Source organism: Protomyctophum parallelum (genome assembly GCF_964188405.1).
Source record: "Protomyctophum parallelum genome assembly, chromosome: 8".
NCBI lineage: Eukaryota > Metazoa > Chordata > Actinopteri > Myctophiformes > Myctophidae > Protomyctophum > Protomyctophum parallelum.
In genome coordinates this window covers 34367285-34388362 of record NC_139703.1, presented here as the reverse complement: position 1 = coordinate 34388362, position 21078 = coordinate 34367285, and the positions used below count along the sequence as shown (strand labels likewise).

Here is a 21078-nt window from a genome sequence, read left to right as displayed (position 1 = left end):
CTACGCCAGAACGTGGCCGTGGGGGATCAAACCTTCAGATTCCACACTGGAAAAGCAAGAAAGAGCTTCATACAGTATGTTTGTTGTGTGCGTGCGTGCGTGCGTGCGTGCGTGCGTGCGTGCGTGCGTGTGTGTTCCCCTGAGCCATTAGTGATTTGATTGGTCAGTAACTACAGTATGCATTCAGCAGTTCTCTGTCTAATAGCATGAATCCAATCAGCAAATGTATTACACTATTGGCACTTTTCAATGGAGAGTGGGTGTGTGTGTGTGTGTGTGTGTGTGCGTGCGTGCGTGCATGGCAGCATTTGTGAGAGAGAGACAGAGAGAGCTAGAGAGAGAGAATAAATACAGTGCAGTTGATAACTAGATATAAGGAAACCATCAAATTAACTATTGTCTATTGTCTAATAGTACGTATCTAATAGTCCACTAGAACAGTGATGCTATTATCCTAATGTGTGTGTGTGTGTGTGTGTGTGTGTGTGTGTGTGTGTGTGTGTGTGTGTGTGCGTGCGTGCGTGCGTGCGTGCGTGCGTGCGTGCGTGCGTGCGTGCGTGCGTGCGTGCGTGCGTGCGTGCGTGTGGATGGATGGGTGTGTGCATCTCAGTCAAGGGATTTGCAGAACTGGCCAACCTTACACAGTACTCAAAACTAAAATGCAGGTCCAATTTTGAGCAGTAATCTATACTGTATTGCAGTATTTTGTATTTTAAGGTTCTCTAACGTAACCTGACTCCGCCAGATGGGGCAGCAGAGAGTACACTGGGTTCCCCCCCTCCTGCTCCCATCTGGGAACTCTCAGGCAGACTCGATGCTCCGGCCACCAAACGGCCTGGCCAATCAGCGGCAGCTAGAGGCGGGATCAAGGCAGGAGTCAGGTTATCTCTAACGTGCCTTGAAAGACATTCTCAATCACACACACACTGATATCGTTGCAGAAACCTTGCATCTCCATATTTATACTTTTTATGTTTTTTGTAAATGAATGCCCTAGTAACGAGGGCCTAGTTAAATAGCTGATCTACAACAAGCCCATAACTCAGCACAGTGTGATGCGTTTCGAGCTTGTGGCTAGATCAGCTAGTTTGGGTATATTTGAACACGAATCCTAAATAGCAACAGCAGTTTTGCACACACACACACACACACACAAGTCTTTCTAGCAGTCCAGTTCAATATGCCGGCACTCCGGAGCAGCTTTAATTAAAAACACACAATCAATAGTCGTCCCTCATCGGAGCTCTGTGGAGACTGCTTAGACATCATTCCCACTGGCCATGCGCACACACACATGCACGCGCGCACGCACACGCACACACACACGCTATGTGTCACTCCAAAGTCCAAACTCTGTGATTGGAACCAACATGATAAATGGCATCTGCAGCAGGGATCTGTGTCAGCTATAGGTCTCTCTCACTCACACGCACGCACGCACGCACGTACGCACGCACGCACGCACGCACGCACGCACACACACACAGTTATTACACATGCATGTACGCATACACCATTCCTCTGAGGAAGGTTGATGCAATCGATGTTGTTGATATAATATAATTCTTGACATTTTGAACGAGCCAAAATGTCAATAATTACCATCCTTTAGACAATCCACGTAAGCTGATTTAGAATTCGTAGTCCAATTATCAGAGTGTAAATATGTGTGATAGTGCAAAACATTCAATGTGTCCCCTAATATCTTTCAGCATGATCATTGTAGGCATAGACCAACATTGTATTGCAACCAGTTATCATTGTACTATTTGTATCACAAACAAATGGAAAATCAATAAAGCGAGTGGTTTATTCCATTGCATTTTATTTAAAAACTATCCAACTGATGTCCTAGTCTACTTGTATTTAAGTATGCTTACATACAAGTAGCTTACATACTTAGTCTACTAAGACAAGTGTCTTAGTAGTCTAAGTATGCTTGTTCTATTCTAATGCATATTCAGCACTTTCATTTGACTGCATTGTTTTGAAGCATCAGACGACAGTCTGATGCTTCAGTCATGCTCTGAAAAGAATCAATATACTATACATGATCACAATGCCTGAGTTGTGGCGTGTCGTGAGTTTGGAGATCAGCTATTTTTGAAGCACTACGCCATCATACCACAACAATAACTCATCAGGCTTCAGGCAACCGTCATCCCTGACATAATTGTTCAACTTAGCCTGAGAGGACTGAAAAGAAGACCGACCAATGAGGACACCGCTTGTCTTTTGTTCTCCTTCTGCTATTTTCCCCCCACTATGTTTAGGTTCGTGTGTTCGGGGGACCAGACTGTGAATAACGTGACCTCTCAGTCATGGACTCATAAAGTGACAACTGACAATCCTGGTAGCCGTCAACACGAGGCTACCATTTAGAGACCACCTGAGGCAGATTCTAAATCCTGAAGTTTACATACATACAACACGACGTGTTTCGCAGTGAGCTTAGGTTTAGAATTTATTTACGTTTAGAATTTATTTTATGTTTGCAACTCTTTTATTAGTGCTGTACACATACACCTCCTGCGTTGGTCTTTGCACACACACACACAATATAAAGCTGTAAAAGCACTTTTAAATAGTTTAGAAATCCAATATGTTCAGCTTATCACTGACCTTTGAAATACATTTCAATGCATGGGAGATCTCTTAAGCTGCCATGTCATCCTGTACAAATTGTAAAATGACTCCAGCTGACAGAACAAATTGCTCTGGGGAGAAAGCGAGAACACATCGATGTTGGGCGATGTTTTAATTTGATCTCTTGAGATGAGAGCATCCCCCTGACAATGACATTGTAAGATCATCCATGATTCCACCGCTCAGCCACTAACAGCCCCTTCCAAAGACCCAAGCAGAACTGAAAACTAAACTGTCCCTTTGTGTCTTGTCGCCAAGTCCATGTGACCTAGATCTGGTGACTGCGTGCATGTGCATTTTTGAGTGCTTGGGTTGAGGATTGAGGATGTCTGTCTGTGTGTGTGTGTGTGTGTGTGTGTGTGTGTGTGTGTGTGTGTGTGTGTGTGTGTGTGTGTGTGTGTGTGTGTGTGTGCGTGTGCGTGCGTGCATGTGTTTGTAATACGTATACTGTAAGATTATTTAAGGTTCAAGTGTTAAAATGAGTGTGTGCGTGTGTGTGTGTGTGTGTGTGAAGCACACGCACGTGTGTGTGTGTGTCTCTCTCTTTTGTCTGGTCTCCTACATTAGATATGAGAGTCATGCTCGTGTTCAACTGAATTGTGTACGATAGGAGAGTGCGGGTGTGTGTGTGTGTGTGTGTGTGTGTGTGTGTGTGTGTGTGTGTGTGTGTGTTTTCTAGGCCAAGCAGGAATGCTGGCTCGGCTCAACAGACAACACACTCACCCCGAGGAAAATGGAGCCTTGGCATTTTGAATCTTGTAAGCAGAAAACAACATCTGTACTCTTCAAAGTCTAACCCCGGAACTCTCCCAATTTCTATCTTTTTAAGTTGATTTTGTTTAAGTTTACCCATGAAAGTTCTTGTAGTTTGCTGCACTCTGAGCATCTCCAAAGCATTAATATAGTGTTATACCAGGTTTGCCATAGGCCATGCAGCTCAGACTGGGTGTGACTGTGATGTCACAGGCCAAACACCCCGTCGGAGCCTCACTAAAGTCATGCATTGGGAAATCTGAGTATCTGACTCCTTTGTCTTTGCCCCCAGAGTGTTTGGTCTGGGGGACATTAATGATTGTCAGGGTCTTTCAGGGGGTCTTCCTCATCTGAGGCCACTCTGCAGGACAGGGTTGATTTGTTTAATAGTCCTCTCCAATAGTCTAATGTAGATTACAGACTCACACCACATGAGTCCAGACAGGCTGTGGGCCGTGTCCAAGTCAGCTTGTAACTGGTAATGTGAGATAGACTCCTGCATCAGCAGCATGTTGGGGGACGCTTACGCACAGCATCCTACAACGAGATGTAGGAGTCTCCTCACTGTGCTCACTGTGAAGAGGACTCCTCAGAGTGGCCTGTTCAGTTGGAAGACCGGCTTTGACCTGATTATTATTATTATTATCATTATTATTATTATTACATGAATTGGATTGCAGGGCTGTGCCACATTAGGATATTAATTGACCCTGGCATACTGGATGAGGGCTAAAGGTACTCTAAACTTATAATAGTTCAATAGTTCATTTTTTAACATTTAAACCACACCAGGGGCCATGGGACTTTAAGTCAATACTTGAATCGACCAGAGAACATATTTTACAAATGTCTTCTAAATCATGACAGTTTTCAGAGAAACCTATGTTTCTATGTCAGTGGTTCTCAAACTATTTCATGTCAAGGACCCCAAAAACTATATGTAGTTGGCCGCCGACCCCCACTTGAATGTTGTTCTAGGGATCCTCCAGAGGCAACATTTGAGTTAAGATCAGGCATTGAAACCTCACACCATTAACATCCAAAACGAGCCAAAGAAGAAAAATGTTTTTACACGTCAAAACCACTCATCCACAATTCCAAAAAAGCTTTCCAATCAAAGTAGCCATTGTGCTACGTATACAACAGTGTATAAATCATCTGATGAATACTATGTGTGATAAGAATATTAGCAAAGTGTGAATGGATGCTAGGTTGACTCATGATGCTACAACCTGGTCTCTTCATGTTCAATAACATAACATAATGCAATGTTTTACACTAGTATTACTGTGTCTTTGTTCTTGTTTTGTTTTTAAATTATATATATCTAAGCCAAGCCGGTTGCTTAAGCCTATGCTGGACAGACATAGGGGTTTAAGTAAACATTGCACTATTTTGTATTATGTAAGTGCACAAAGATGACTTGATCTTGTTGCCAACATAGAATTGCAGATGTGGCTGTTTTTATAATGCAAGCTGGGACTCTGACTGAAGTCACCATAATGCACTCTTGCCTTTAAGAAAATTAACTCTGGTTTGAGGCTTTAAAGAGCGGTGAATACTCAAAGTCATTATGTGCCTTTTTGACAGGTACTTGGACAAACATTGCAATTGCTTACATTGTGTATGAGACTCTAGAGTCAGGAAAGGAAATTGTGTTCAGGATGGGCAAATGAGGGATTCATATGTATATTAAGTCATTACATTGGAATCCTGGCTGTCCATGTAGTTATAGATTTGTATAAATCTCTTTATAAGGCAGCATGTAGTCAAGACCAGTAGGAGAAGGAGGACTGAATTATTATTCCCCTTTGTTCTGACAAAAGAAAATCAGAAGTAGCAGGAAAGACTAAATAAAGACATAAAATAAAAGTATAATAAAAATACATATATATCAACCCAATACAAAAAACAAAAGAGATGAAATAACACACAGCAACGCTGAAAATCCATGTGTTCATTTACAGTAATGTGTAACAATCTATCTTTCTCTGCTCTCCACTGAGTTATGATCTGATGGCAACCGTTACTTTTCTTCTCCTCCTGTTTTTCCCCCTTCTGGTTTCTTACAGATTATATCTCTTCTCATCATTTGTTCCGTTTTGTTTTCATATTCTCATCTTCCTTCCGTGTTTGTCCCATCACATTTTGTTTCCTTCTTAATACACATCTATAGATCTATATACCTCCATATCTATCTCCGTTTGTATCTTTCCCACTTACATTTATTCATCTTCTTCTGTGCCTCAAACTTTCCACTCCACATCATCACTCTACTGCTCCCTCCATTCTTTCTCACACACACACACACACACACACACACACACACACACACACACACACACACACACACACACACACACACACACACACACACACACACACACACACACACACTCTCTCTCTCTCTCTCTCTCTCTACCTCATGTCGCCAACCCCCCATCATCGTTATCTCCCACCCCCCTTCTCTCTCTCTCTCTCTCTCTCTCTCTCTCTCCCCCACCTATCTCTCTCTCTCTCATCTCTCTCTCTCTCCCCCATCTCTCTCTCTCTCTCTCCCATCTCTCTCCCCCATCTCTCTCTCTCTCTCTCTCTCTCATCCCTCCCATCTCTCTCTCTCTCTCTCTCTCTCCCCCACCTATCTCTCTCTCTCTCATCTCTCTCTCTCTCCCCCATCTCTCTCTCTCTCCCCCATCTCTCTCTCTCTCTCTCTCTCTCTCTCTCTCTCTCTCTCTCTCTCTCTCTCATCCCTCCCATCTCTCTCTCTCTCTCTCTCCCCCATCTCTCTCTCTCCCCCTCTCTCTCTCTCTCTCTCTCTCTCTCTCTCTCTCTCTCTCTCTCTCTCTCTCTCTCTCTCTCTCTCTCTCTCTCTCTCTCTCTCTCTCTCTCATCCCTCCCATCTCTCTCTCTCTCTCTCCCCATCATCTCTACCTCTCTGACCTTCTTGCTCTCTCTCTTTCCTTTCCTTTGTCTTCTTCCTGACTCTCTCTCCTCCCTGGCCTCTCTGGGGGGATCTAAGTGCATTAGAGTAAGCACTTCTCTTCCTCTCTCAGGCCTTTTCCTTTAGCTAGGTCAAAGCTTGCAGATCCATTCTCCTTTCACATGCACGCACGCATGCACACACGCACACACAATTTCATCCCCCCAACACAAACCATTACATTATGCTGCATGCATAAATGTGGTCCATGCTCACACATATGTAATGATATATCGTATATTGATATACAGTATATCGATATAAGTTTCCTGCCATTTGCTTGCTAGTTGCTACACAGTACTGAAGAGGATAGATAGTACAGTTGGCTTATCTACCTCAGGATTGAAAAGAGGGTAAGAGAAGAAAATACTGGATTTGTGTAAGAGAAATAATATTAATAATAATGTGAATTGTTACATTCCTAGCGCACGCATACCAACGTTTTCTTAGTTTTTAATGATGTCTTTAGTTCCTTCACAACTACATTCTCCACAGTGTAGAGCAGCGGTGCCCAAAAGGTATAGATCACCATCTACCAGTAGATCACAAAGGCTTTGCAGGTAGACCACATGACATGCCCCTAAAAATATATATAATTTAAAAAAACGATTTTTGCATCTGCCGCTTGAGATGACCTGAGATGACTTGAGGTGACTTGAGGTGACTTGATTGATTGACATAAAAAAGGGCCTGTTAGCTCAAACACACAATGCAATACTTTGTTTTCAAATTGTTGCATACAATCAATCATCAGTAGCATTACAAAGTCAAATACCAAAAAAAAGAAACCCTACCATTTACATTTTCCCCCCTCTATTTCCCATTCCATGTGCGTTTGTCTTATATGTAGCCCATAAAAGCCCCCTCAAGTACATTGTTTAACTATTTTCAGCAATGGGATGATAGTTTTGTTGGGTGGGTATATCTTGTTGAGCTGGTCATTTTGAAAGTAGCTCTCAAGTCAAACAGGCACCGCACAGCTTGAAATCCGAAACTGAACCCAGCCCTAGCCTCACTAGCCTCGTTGTAGAAGCCTTCTGCAAAGAGACCACCAGACTGGCAAAGCACAGCACAGCAGTACAAACTAGAAAAAGTGCCCTTCTGGGCACAGGTCTCCACCAGGAGGATAGGAGAGTGTGTGATGTTTGGCAAAATGTTTAGGAGTAATTTAAACATGTTTGTTTGGGTGTGTGTGTGTGTGACGTTTACATTGCCACAGCAAAAGTGGAACAAAACAATTAAAATTAGAGGTAAAAACACTTTTCGGCCAGTTATAGCGCCACCTTGAGGCTGAGTTGAAATTGTTCATGTGGCATTTCGTCCTCGGCCTAGTGGGAATGTGGGTGCACAATTTCACGGAAATCACGCGATGTGTTCATGATTTGCAGCATTTTGTTTGAAACTGAGCACTCCTGTGAACTTTGGAAGCCAATCTTAACCAATCAGGATGGAGTCTGAGAAATCTGAAAGACCAGTTTCATTGAATGGCTCTAGAGAGACTGTGTACCAATTTGCGTGATGTTTGGACAAAATATGTAGGTGTACTGTGCAAAAACTTGTTTTGCACAAAGCGGCCTCCTGGTGGCGCTATAACAGGCCGTTCTGGAAAGTTTGGGGCAGAGGTTCATCGTTGGCATCCAGGGAGTGTGTGTGCAAAATTTGGCATCCCCGACCGGGTTAACGGTGGCCGAGATTAGCTGCTCACGGACACACACACAGACACACGGACACACGGACACACGGACACACGGACGGACGGACGGAGTGCAAAACATACTCTCCCCCCATGCCTTCGGCCTGGTGGAGACAACCAGGCCAGACTACACTAGCTAAATGTTCACCACAGCACAGTAGTACAAACCAGGCCAGACTACACTAGCTAAATGTTCACCACAGCACAGTAGTACAAACCAGGCCAGACTACACTAGCTAAATGTTCACCACAGACCACATGATGAGTATGTGATAGAGATGCTCCGATCAGGTTTTTTGGGGCCGATCACCGATCACCGATCACTGGAAACAGTATAGGCCGATACCGATATTGCCGATACCGATCACAGCGTCGTGAAATCCATATTTTTTTTCATTGTGTAGCATATATACTTACTTACTGTATTTTCTACTGTACTCTTCTTACACATCATTGACATTGTAAGTATAAAAATTAGGAGATGAGAAAGTTTTTTTGCAAGCTGAGGCAACGTGCAATATTTCACTCTAGACTCTCTTAGAGACAACTTGGAGGTTACAGAGTAAACTGTAGAGACTCAAAATGCAGTGGTTCCCAAAGTGGGGTCCGTGGACCCACAGGGGTCCTTGAGGGAGTTCCAGGGGGTCCCCAGCTAAAAGGATAGTTTGGAACCAAATGGACCCGTTAGGGTTAACATTGATTTTACAATATAAATTGGGGTCTCAGAGATAGAAGTGGCATTAAATGGGGGTTCGTAGTCAAACTGGGGGTCCTTGAAATTAAACTAGTGGAGAAATTTGAGAATCACTGCTACAATCTTCTTATGGGGGTCCCTGGCATATCTTTTCAAATGGGGGTCCGTGGGCTGATCAGTGTCAATTTGGGGGTCCTTGACGTGAAAAGGTTTGGGATAATTGGGAACCACTGTCTTAGAGACAACTTGGAGAGTAAACTGTAGCTTTCTTCTTTCATCAAATACAAAAATATAATAATAATAACATACCGTACATGTTCAGTGCACGGACACAGACAACTGAACATTTCACTGTACAGACTAAAATAAAAAGCAGGCTGCTAGTGTTAGCACTTGTATACTGTATAGGCTCGCTGATCGTTAGCTTAGTGCTTAGATTAGCGTGTAGCTACTGATTATTTTGAGAATCCGATCCGATCCGATACAGGCATGATCGGCCGATCATGATCGGTGGCCGATCTATCGGCGCATCTCTAGTATGTGAATTCAACGTTAGCTAGACATGTCATCGTCCTGGGACTATTTGAAAAGAGGGGTAAAGGGGAGAATATACAATAATACAACATATCATGATGAGCACTCTAATTCCAGCAGACTCACAGGTTTTTTTTCCTGCAGCTGATTTATTTGGAAAATCTCCAGCACCAAATATGATACAAATTGAGGATGAAATGTGTATTCTTGGTGCCCAACAAAGTTAAGTACAGTAAAACAAGCTGATATTTGCCTGTCAACACAAATTAATCATTACGATTGTCGTAGCCATTGGAAAATCACCTGCCACTTCGAATGGTTAAACGGTTGAATGGTCTCCTTTAACACATTCAGCACCTAGATAATCTCCTGGTACACATTCAGTATCTTATAGATAGGTTCCTGGTACACATTCAGTACCATATAGATAGGTTCCTGGTACACATCCAGTACCTTATAGATAGGTTCCTGGTACACATTCAGTACTTTATAGATAATCAGTCTCCATATAGATAATCCCAAACTGGACTCAAACATATTGAAATATGCAAAAATCGCAGTGACACACCTTGACCCGAAGAGCCCCCAGAACCACATTTATACTGCAAAATCCCAAGTATTCATTTAGCTCTGAGTGAGAAAGAAATGAGTTTTTACAGCCTCCTTCCAAATCCATGCTTACCCCACTTCACTATAAACTCGATGGGGCGCGCGCACACACACACACACACACACACACACACACACACACACACACACACACACACACACACACACACACACACACACACACACACACACACACACACACACACACACACACACACACACACACAGTGACACACACACACACAGTGACACACACACACACACAGTGGCACACACACACACACACACACACACACACACACACACACACACACACACACACACACACACTTCTAGTGAACAAATTGCCTGGAAAAACCTGCCTAAAAAGCTGCTAGAAAGTAATCAACAAGTTTTATGCCGTGACAGAAATAAAAGAAAGTCTGGATAATATTATTTCTCCTGAACCAAAGAGCATCTCACCAGGAGACAGCCTCCCTGCTGAGGAGCAGTGCTTAAGAGTCAGACACACAGACATCAACCCAGACACCAGCTTCATCCAAGAGCACTCGAATGAATGTGACAAATATCAGCAGCAAGCTAAATGAGCACAAAGCACTAGGAAGAGAGAGAGGAAGAGAGAGAGGGGGGCAGAGAGGAAAGGGGAGATAAAAATCAAAGAGAGTAGGAGAAACAGGGGGGGAAATATTGCAACTCAAAGAGACGAGGGTGCAAGATGAAGGGAAAAAGAGAGAGAGAAAGAGAGGGGAAGGGGTACAGAGTGAAAAATTCTGTCACTAATTAATAGGTGTCTGAATCTCAATTAACGATGACCTCAATTTCAGAGATGGAGTGAATGCAGAGAGGGAAAAAAAGAGAAAAGCAGGAATGGGGGGAGTGCTTTGGTAAAAATGGGAAATATTTAGTTGGTTCTCAAGTAGGAGGAACAATGGTGGCATTCTTCAAAAGTGGGTTGTACTGTAGATTTGGGACTGCGCAGCACTGTGTTGTTAGCTTGGTGTGTTAACTTTTGCCGTGCTGTATTTTGCAGCATTGTTTTGCTTTGCATTAGATTGTATTATTTTGGTACGCTGTTGTGTGGCTTTGCTTTATCGTATCCCACGTTGTATTTTCTTACTTTGTGTAGTGTGGTGAGGTGATGTCTGATGTGTCTGGTGTTACATTACGACTGGAACATATGGACACATCAAATAGCTTTGCCCAAATAGTACATAAATATTGATATTGTATACATTATATAGTATAGTATAGTAGATAGTATATATAGTATATTTTCTTTTTCTGTTTTCAAAACCTTTTGAAGGTAAAAATAGGGTTTAAGAGATTCAAACCAGATAAACAAGACAACACCGTCCTATGCCATCACAATATTATGATATCTCAAATAATCCCACACATCTAGTCTCATATCATGATATAATATAGGGATGTTACATTGCATTGTGTTATGTTTGATTCACCAGATCGTTTTTTGAAGGTTGCAGTTAAGAGACTGGAACAATGTGAAGTGCGCGCCCCACACACGCACGCACACGCACACACACAGTCTGAATAAAAGAGAATAAAACAACTGAACAAAGACTGGTGCTGATCTGCCCCAACTTCACTTTTAAGAAAAGTAGAGTTGGAAAGTATGGGAATGTGTTGACAGGTGTTGCAATACACACCGATGTCACACCGTGATTTTCCCCGACACCTTTTGATACTGAGAGTTCAGGAAGATGCCCTCAGTACAACAATAAAAGGTTATAACAGTGTGGAGTCTGTGTCTGACAGTGGGCGTACACAATGATGTGAGTTATGAGGACACGTCTAACCCACAACTGTCTGAGACTCTGAACTGTCGCAGGAAAGGAAAGTCACTTGTTTTTATGTTTCATTTCTTTAATAACTTGAACCCTAGCATCGCATTATAGGTGGATCATTCGCCACAAATAGCAGATCTACAAGCTCACACGACGTATCGTTGCGAAGCACTGTGACGCCAGATTGCGGCAGTATTGAGTTCACAAGTTCCCTCCTCCTGCCTGCATCTGGTCTCTCTCAAGCGGAAACGATGAACCGGAAGCAGCGGGACAACAATCTGATATCTCCATAATCATTTCGAGTTGTAGTCTTGTTGGGTTGTGTTTACATTTGCACTGTGGCAGCGCTTCAATACGTCATCAGTATCGCGTTGATCCCGCCTCTAGCGGCCACATATCGCTCCGATCAGCATTTGATCGGAGTACATGATGTCTGTCCGAGATGGACCAGATGGGAGCAGGAACTCTCTGCTTACTGCCGCCATCTGGCGGAGTCAGGTTAGGGAAACAGCACACCAAGAGGAAACTCATTTCCATTTTTGAGTGGTGCAACTGCAACCACTCCAAGGAACAGCAATGTCCATGTTCACCTATGTGTTCACCTACCTATGTATTCATTAATGAGCACCAGTATAATGAGTACCAGTAGGGGCGCTGTTGTGCAGAAACAGAGAGAGGGATAGTGCTTATATTTACTAAATATAAAGGTTTAAGTGGTTAATCATTTCGATTTCATATCATGAAGCACGATAACAAGTCCACGATATGATATGCAACACAAAAAAAAAAAGTCTGAAAAAAATAACACTTTTAATCTCCCATTTGTGTGTCATCATCATAACATGAGTATGTGGTTAATGAGATGCACTCTGCTTGATTCACGGATTAACGAAAACTAATCTCACGACTCAACCTTTTTGTTAGGCCATCCGAATCTGTGATTTGTGAAACAGTCTGAAAGGAGTCCTCCACTATATGTTTACATGACACCATTGTAAGACAAAGTTTAAAGTAGGGCTTTTAGTTGCATATAAAATAAGCAAGTAGGTGTTTTGTTCTTGGCAATTCAATTATATAAATAGGGGACCGCACAATAAAAAGTTAGAAGTAATCAAATAAAACATCTGACGCACTATTCTGTGGTCTGAGGGAGATTGTTTTTGTACAAAGACTGTGTTTTTGCAAGCCTACAATTCCCCTATGAAATTCCAAAGCTTTCTGGCATCTAAAGGTTTCATAGAAAAAGTACCTTTCACAGGACTCTAGTCAAACGTTATATGAAACAATTCCTTGCGGGATTTCAGCAACTTTGCACACAATGCTTTGTACAAAACAAGGAAAGAAAGAAGCTAAGCAGCAAAGATGGGTATCTGGGGCTTTCATAGGTTCCACGATGTTATTAAAGTTATTGTGACATAAAAAAGTTTTTGTAATGTTCTTTAGGTCAATTGCACCCAAAAAACCTGAACTTTTAAAGATGGAGTGCCACAATTTTTGTATTTTTCCAGTTTTTCATGTGTCTATGAGGTGACAGTACTTTATTAGACACAATGGAGTCGTTTTTATGTGCAATGGTGTATTAACTCTCCCCTAACCCCTCCCCCTTTATAATACAACTACAGCTGTGGGTGCGGCTTCAGTTCAGGTGGATCACCACCCACCAGGCAAACCCACCACTTAATGAACTGCATGTCCACATAAAAGCATGATTTTTTTTTTTGGAAAAAGTTCTTCCCCATTATATTATAATATATATCTGACTGTCTACGTCTTTGATCAGGCATGCACATGCACATACTCGCATGTACTGTGTGTGTGTGTGTGTGTGTGTGTGTGTGTGTGTGTGTGTGTGTGTGTGTGTGTGTGTGTGTGTGTGTGTCCGTGCGTGCCTCCATGCACCAACTCAGACACACAACACCTGCAAAAAAACATACGTGCACATAATACACGGGCAATCCAAACACCTCAGATGAATTACACATCGACACACTCATACACCCATGTGGTTAGACCAGTGTTTCCCAAACGTTTACATGTCAAGGACCCCCAAATTAGTAGATTTTCTATGGTCTGGGGCAAGGGGCCAGTGAGGCGTTCCAAGGTTGAAGCACTGGGCTAGTGGTAAGAGGAAGGACCCGTGGATTCATGACGAGGAAACCCTGTGCAACTGGGCTTTAAAGGTGCAGTGAAATGAAAAAGACGTTTTTCACACTTTTAGACCATATCCGTGGTCATTATATGGGCATACCTAACAATGGATGCCAAAATAATGTGAAAATTCTCATTTCTGTATGTTTTTATATCAAAGGTCCAAAAAAACGATTGCATTATTTATTTATTAAAACGAAAACGTGCTGCGTGATGACGTGTAGAGATACACATCGATAAAAGCCAATAACAATGAAGCTCACCCGTTTAATTTCCCATATTTGCGCATCCATCCATCACAGCTGCTATTGATTACATAATACTCCGTTTTTATTTCCATTCCAGATAACATCCAGACAGTGTATTACTCGGTTTCAACTTAATCATCACGCTAGAATATGTATCTGAAAACATTATAGGGTAGAAATAAGCCACATAACAGTAAACTGGTTGTGCTGGCCGACCATTATGATTTATAAACAAACAACACCACGCTGTTGCGCTTAGCATAGCTACCGTCCCTAGCTACCGTCCCATCGCCTGAAGGGATGCGACGCTCTGATTGGTTCAGAAACTTCAGACCGGTGTTTCATGTGGAAACACCATTTTCATGTTGTTCACCATTTCCGTTTCACTGCGCCTTTAACATTGAGCGCTCGGTTGCACTTCCACATTTGACATATATGGGATTTGCCAGCAGATGTCACTGTTTTCATTGTAGCTCAAAATGCTTCCAAACCCCAGAGAAAACTCCAGACCACAGAAAATCCACTGAATGTTCAAAGTTCAGGTTTTTTGGGTGTAATTGAGGTCATAAATTAATGACATGAAAAATATAGAACAATTAGCCACAGCACAGAAAACAACAGCTCTGTTTTTATTCCATCACACTGACACTTAAAGGTATATTCAGTGATTTCACTTAATTCCAATATCACTTATTTTTTGTTTTGTTGTGATAATCCTCCCTATTATAGAGTGTGCTGACCATATAAGGAGTTCCTCCCTGTCCCCAGTTAACCCCTGGGGTCAAAAAACCTTGGGTTTCGTTTTTGGCTAGGTGGCCCAGCCTTCATCCAATCAGGATAGAGAGGGGCCTTCCGACAATCATGATCGAGCAGGGGCGGGCCTTGGTGTGCGTGCTGTTGGCCTGTCGTGTCACCCCCCCCCCCCCCCCCCCACTGTAGTGCGTGCATGTGCACATCTTGTTACCAAGACGGACTGGGGGTTTTCCAAATCACCCAAATCACTGAATGCTCCTAATTAACCATTTTTTTCACAAGGGGTGACAATGGAATGCCATAATAATGCTGTGCTTTCAGAGTAGACGTTTTCATTTTCATGTCAAGGACCCCAACTATGATATGAATTTGGCCGTGGACGGCCAACTGAAAATGTTTTGTGCCAGGGACCTCCAAAGATAAGATTAGCGCCATAGTGTGCTTAAGAGGAACTGTCCAATAATAGTAGGTAACAGGTTCAACGTTCCTAAAAGACAACATGGCCCTCGACAGCCATGCATCCTTGAGGGACATGCTGAACCACTACCTGCTCACTCACTAGCTGTTTCAGTCCAGATAGAGTGCCAAATAAATGTGATTCATTGTGCAATATTTTTGCAATATTTGAGGCTCTAACGGAAGGTGGAAGCAAAGGTATAATCCTGATACTATACACAGAGTAGCAGCTAAGTCTATGGACTTGATTTTTAAAATAGGGGCTACCTCACCTAATTCTGTACATGCACACGCAATTACAGAATGGGCCATAATGGTGTGCAAAGTATCATATTTTACTGCAAACTTGCACTACAGTAAGAGGCTGTGTAAATGGTCATTTTCATTGCTTTATTTGAAATGTTCAGTTTGAGACCTGAATCATGTCAAAAAATACACTGCTATATACTGTATACGCTAGACTCAAGCAGACTGCAATACAGTTATGGGTATAGGTGACAGCATCTTTTCCATATAGACAGAGTGACACACACACACACACACACACACACACACACACACACACACACACACACAGGAAATTACTTCCTCACACCAATAAAACTTGTTTTTTTGCACATCCGACCTCCATATACTGTACCTCAGCTATCTCAATGCAAAAGGAAATAACATTAACATTTAAAGATCCTGGGCTAAACCTTCTTTTATCCATTCTAGCTGTTTCAGGCTATTTTTCAAGGAAAAGCGTGTCACCATAATTTGTTTCACACCGGACCTGCGTCCACAGCTGGTGTGTTTGCCGTGTCGCCCTAAAGAACAACGCCGACTAGTCAACATAACTGATTTGTTCTGCATCCAGGAACTTGAAGTCACATTGTTAGCCCTGGGCTACAGGGATGTGCTTTCCTTGGGTGGCTGAATCATATCTGACTGTCTACGTCTTTGATCAGGCATGCACATGCACATACTCGCATGTACTGTGTGTGTGTGTGTGTGTGTGTGTGTGTGTGTGTGTGTGTGTGTGTGTGTGTGTGTGTGTGTGTGTGTGTGTGTGTGTCCGTGCGTGCCTCCATGCACCAACTCAGACACACAACACCTGCAAAAAAACATACGTGCACATAATACACGGGCAATCCAAACACCTCAGATGAATTACACATCGACACACTCATACACCCATGTGGTTAGACCAGTGTTTCCCAAACGTTTACATGTCAAGGACCCCCAAATTGACACGTATCATGCCCACTGACCTCAATTGAAAAGATATGCCAGCATTGCCAGGGACCCCCATAAGAGAAGATTTGTATGGCTCTAGCAGTGAATCGCAACCAGTTTTATTTCAGGGACCCCCAGTTTGACATGCATTAGGCTATGGAACCCCATTTAATGACATTTCTAATTTTCTATCTCTGGGACCCCCAATTTATATTGTAAAATCAATGTTAATTTAACTCTGAGAGTTAGACAGCATAAGAGTCCATTTGGTTCCTAACAATCATTTAGCTGGGGACCCCCTGGACCTCAAGGACCCCTGGGAACCACTGGGTTAGACAATAGACACAGGACAAAAAACATACTTCACACATGCACATACGCGTGCAGGTTACAGCGCCACATGAAGGGTAAGAGCTCAGTATCTGCTTTGAACTCCAAAGTAATGTGAATAGAATAAATTACCATTAATCGCAAATGATGTGCATGCCCGGTGCACGTGCTGCTCTACATGCCTGATTGTGTGCGTGTGCGAGCGCGCGTGTGTTGGCACGCGTGCTGCCCTGTGCATATCTAACAGCCTGCCCCCTATCCTTATCACAACAACCACTGCTGCATTCCTTGATGCTGACAACAACGGGCCAGAGACGTAGGCCCCCTCATCCGTCGCTGCTTGTCTGCTCTATAAATAGGCCATTACTTTGAAATGTAAGTATGCTTCCTAAAGCCTCCACCCCTCATTCCAAGCCCCCCCTCTCTGTCTCTCTCTCTCTCGCTTCTCTGTCTGTCTGTCTCCCTCTCCAACACACATGCTCCTACATCAAACACAAATTCAAATATAAACACATAAACGCAAATGGGCAGCCGCACAGCATGCATGTGAACCACCTCTATGCATGCAAACAGACACCTCCCTCTCCACACACACACACACACACACACACACACACACACACACACACACACACACACACACACACACACACACACACACACACACACACACACACACACACACACACACACACACACACACACACACACACAATCGGACGGTGGTGTCAGGGGTGCAAGGCCTGTTTGATGTGGCTGATATACTAACCAATCCATGCGATGCTCCTGTTCATTGTGTGTGTGTGTGTGTGTGTGTGTGTGTGTGTGTGTGTGTGTGTGTGTGTGTGTGTGTGTGTGTGTGTGTGTGTGTGTGTGTGTGTGTGTGTGTGTGTGTGTGTGTGTGTGTGTGTGTGTGTGTGTGTGTGAGCATTTGAGGGAGCTTCATGCAGATGATTATATGTGCATTACTGTGTGTGTGCCTGCACATGGCATGTGTGCATACGTGCCTATGGATGCGTGTCTGTTGTTAGGGATCTGCCCGTGTACTGTATGTGAAAAGTGATTCGCTTGAGAGGGTTTCTTTCATGTGTGAGAGCCAGGCGTGAATATGAGTGTCATTGATATTGCTAAATGCCTTATTAAATGGTAAATGTTGCATTTCTATAGTGCCTTAATTGAATTCATCCAAAGTTGAGACAAGCAGGCAAGGATCATGATCAGTTCATGACCAGTGTCTTGCTCAAGGACACTTCGACAAAAAGCCAGGAGGAGCCGACCATGGAAACGAGCCGGGAAACCTTCCGATTCCAAGACAGCCGCCCCAACGACAGAAAAGATATCACTCTAGCATGCAGCTTGTAGTACACAGCAGCAAGACTGCCAATACAGTATGTGTGAGACAGGTTCCACTCGCCATCTTTCACACAGTCAGCCAAACATCCCACAACAATCCTCCAATTTGGGTGCAATCCCATGCCAACCTAGCCCAATCCAGGCAGCCTATCTACTTACACTGTAAACTCCTGAGCGTTTATTGTAACTCCGAGAGGGTGCAAATGGAACCGAATGGACCTGTTGGGACAACTTGGGGTCCATTTCGGTTCCATTCGCACCCTCTCTGAGTTGCAGATGGGTAAATTAAAGCTGAGGATTTTTACTGTGTACGGTAACCTGCTTATGAGAGCTGTCACGGGATGATACATGATAGCCGTTCAAAAGGTCCTTGAGGAATGTGATCAGAAGATTGTACTGGAGGGACTGGCTCTGAAGAGGCCCCAATACTGGAAGATGGATGGTCCAGTGCAAATTGGAGTCAAGTCCTTGCAATCTCCAGGCCTATACTCTGACCACAAGGCCAAAGGCTAGTGTAATATTGGTCGATAGAAAAAATGCCTTTTTTGATAGGCCTGCTTTTCAATCCAGAATGAAATATCCTGTTTGAATCGCTACTGCTATGTGCGGTATGTCTGGTGAGTCTGGTGACACGACAAAAAGGCATGCTGTAGTTCCTGTCACATTTATGAGCCATCTAATGAGCAACAATTATTTTCATATTAAGCTTTTGGGTATAAAATATCCTTGTCAAAGATTGACTGATGCACTTTGAAAGCCCCCCTCCCCCACAATGGCTGTAAAGTCCTTGAACATTAAATTAATTTTAAGCTTTGTTAACTGAAGTTTGACAGTAACAAGACATTAAATTCCATGGGAATTAAACAATTAATTTAACCACACATGCACACACTCGCACTCATTTATTCTCACGCACGCACGCACGCACACACACACACACACACACACACACACACACACACACACACACACACACACACTGTTTGTTTATCTTGTACAGACCTCTGATCAGATCACAGAGAGAAAAATAAGGTGAAATTTGATACTGAAACAAAGAAATCCAGACCAACATGAGTTGAACTGAACATTATTATGAGCCCTTGAGTGAAGACACGAGATCATCAGACCTTTTCAATTACCACGACATGGTCTCCTATCTATCTCTCTCACTCACTCACTCGCACGCACGCACACACCCACACACACAATCCAGTAAGAAACAGATGGAAGACTAGGGCTACTGATGTAACATCTGTGTGTGCCTCTGGGTACGTATGACGGTGCCATATGTCACCCACATTTTCTGGAGATTCAGATCGATGGCATTGGTAACAGACTTTATGGAGAAGGATCATTACTAGTGTGTGTGTGTGTGTGTGTGTGTGTGTGTGTGTGTGTGTGTGTGTGTGTGTGTGTGTGTGTGTGTGTGTGTGTGTGTGTGTGTGTGTGTGTGTGTGTGTGTGTGTGTGTGTGTGTGTGTGTGTGTGTGTGAAAGGGGGGGGGGGGGGTTGCAGCAGGCAGCAGTTACCAGTGCACCAGCATCAGCCTCGGATACAGATGCCTGACTTGGCCGATCCGATGACACAACATAAGACGCGCATCTTTACGCATAATGGCAGCAAGGCAAACGCAATAAATCAGCCTCTAATTTAGAAATTATGAGAAATTATAATAAAACGTGTCCTGGACAAATGTTTCGCATTATTTCTAATTACAAACTTTTGATGTCTCGTGTAGCCTAGGCTATATTGTGGACTATAATACAACATAACCCCAAATAGTAGTAGTCCGTCTGTAGGGCTATAGTCACGAAACCGACACGGAACGCGAAGGGTTACCAACACCATCCCGGACGGCACAGGCACAGCAATGGGAGTTGGAAGTTCAGTCCAATCTCCGCGCCGTCCGCGGTATAGCGTTCTTAATTCTAACACACTGCGTAGTGGTAATAACAACACATGTTGTGGCAGTAGAAGCCGGCTTCCCGGCTACTGTCTTATTGTAGTGAGCAGGCATATATCCCTGCCTCAATACCAGCAGCAGCGATCCGCTCTCATTTCATTTTGACATAATGCACATGCTTCAGCAGCACGCATGCAGCGACACAAACACATCACCAACATCAGATTCAGAAGCGATATGAATGTGATTATATGAAGCAACAACACCGATTCAATCTTACCTTTGGTGCCGAGGACTACTGAGAGAAGGGGAGACGCTTCGAGAGAGAAATGACCGTCCGAAGGAGCCAAGAAAAATGATCGTAAATCCCTAGATGCTGGTCCACATTGTCGGCATGAAGAAGGAGAATGAGTAGGATGAGCGAGAGAGAGGAGAGAGAGAGAGAGAGAGAGAGAGAGAGAGAGAGAGAGAGAGAGAGAGAGAGAGAGAGGAGAGAGAGAGCCCCAGGCTGCGTGCCACTGTGAGGGAAGAATAATCCTACTGTCTGTCAGTGGGTAACAATAAACCAGAGGGGGGGGGGGGTGTTCTACCCTAACCCCATCCAATTAGAAACAGTAGAACGGTTGGCGAGTCTAAGCAAAAAAATCTTTTTGAAAAGGAGATAAGAAATCAATATTCCTGCTAACAACAGGACGTACGGTATAATCGATTAACTGTTTCTTAACGCGTGGTCCGGCGCCCACTTGTGTCCGACGAAATGGCCCCATAGGTCACTGTAATAATGTGTACAAAATAAATGTAACCTTTTTTTTATCTTCGGTCGGGACCCCGATCTACGCAGTGTTCATTTAACTCGGGGACGGGAGTGTATAGTTGTATACAATGGAACCAAATTGAACCAAAACAAATCTGCTCTGCTAATCTTGGCCTATAAAAAGTAGGCATAGTGGCAGTAC

At 43.4% G+C, this 21078-nt stretch overlaps 1 protein-coding gene across 3 annotated transcripts in view; it reads right to left on the bottom strand.

Moving 5' to 3' along the window:
* The window catches only part of pcbp4 (poly(rC) binding protein 4), a 150909-nt gene extending 130393 nt beyond the window's left edge, over nt 1-20516 (bottom strand). For 2 of the 3 annotated variants that reach the window (XM_083771702.1, XM_083771704.1), the window contains exon 1: nt 20403-20516. The gene's annotated coding sequence lies outside the window, so the exon portion shown is untranslated. Of the gene's footprint in view, nt 1-2622; nt 2712-20402 lie in introns of those variants that run through there. The other variant, XM_083771703.1, reaches the window with a different exon arrangement.
* Nucleotides 20517-21078: the final 562 nt, after the last annotated feature.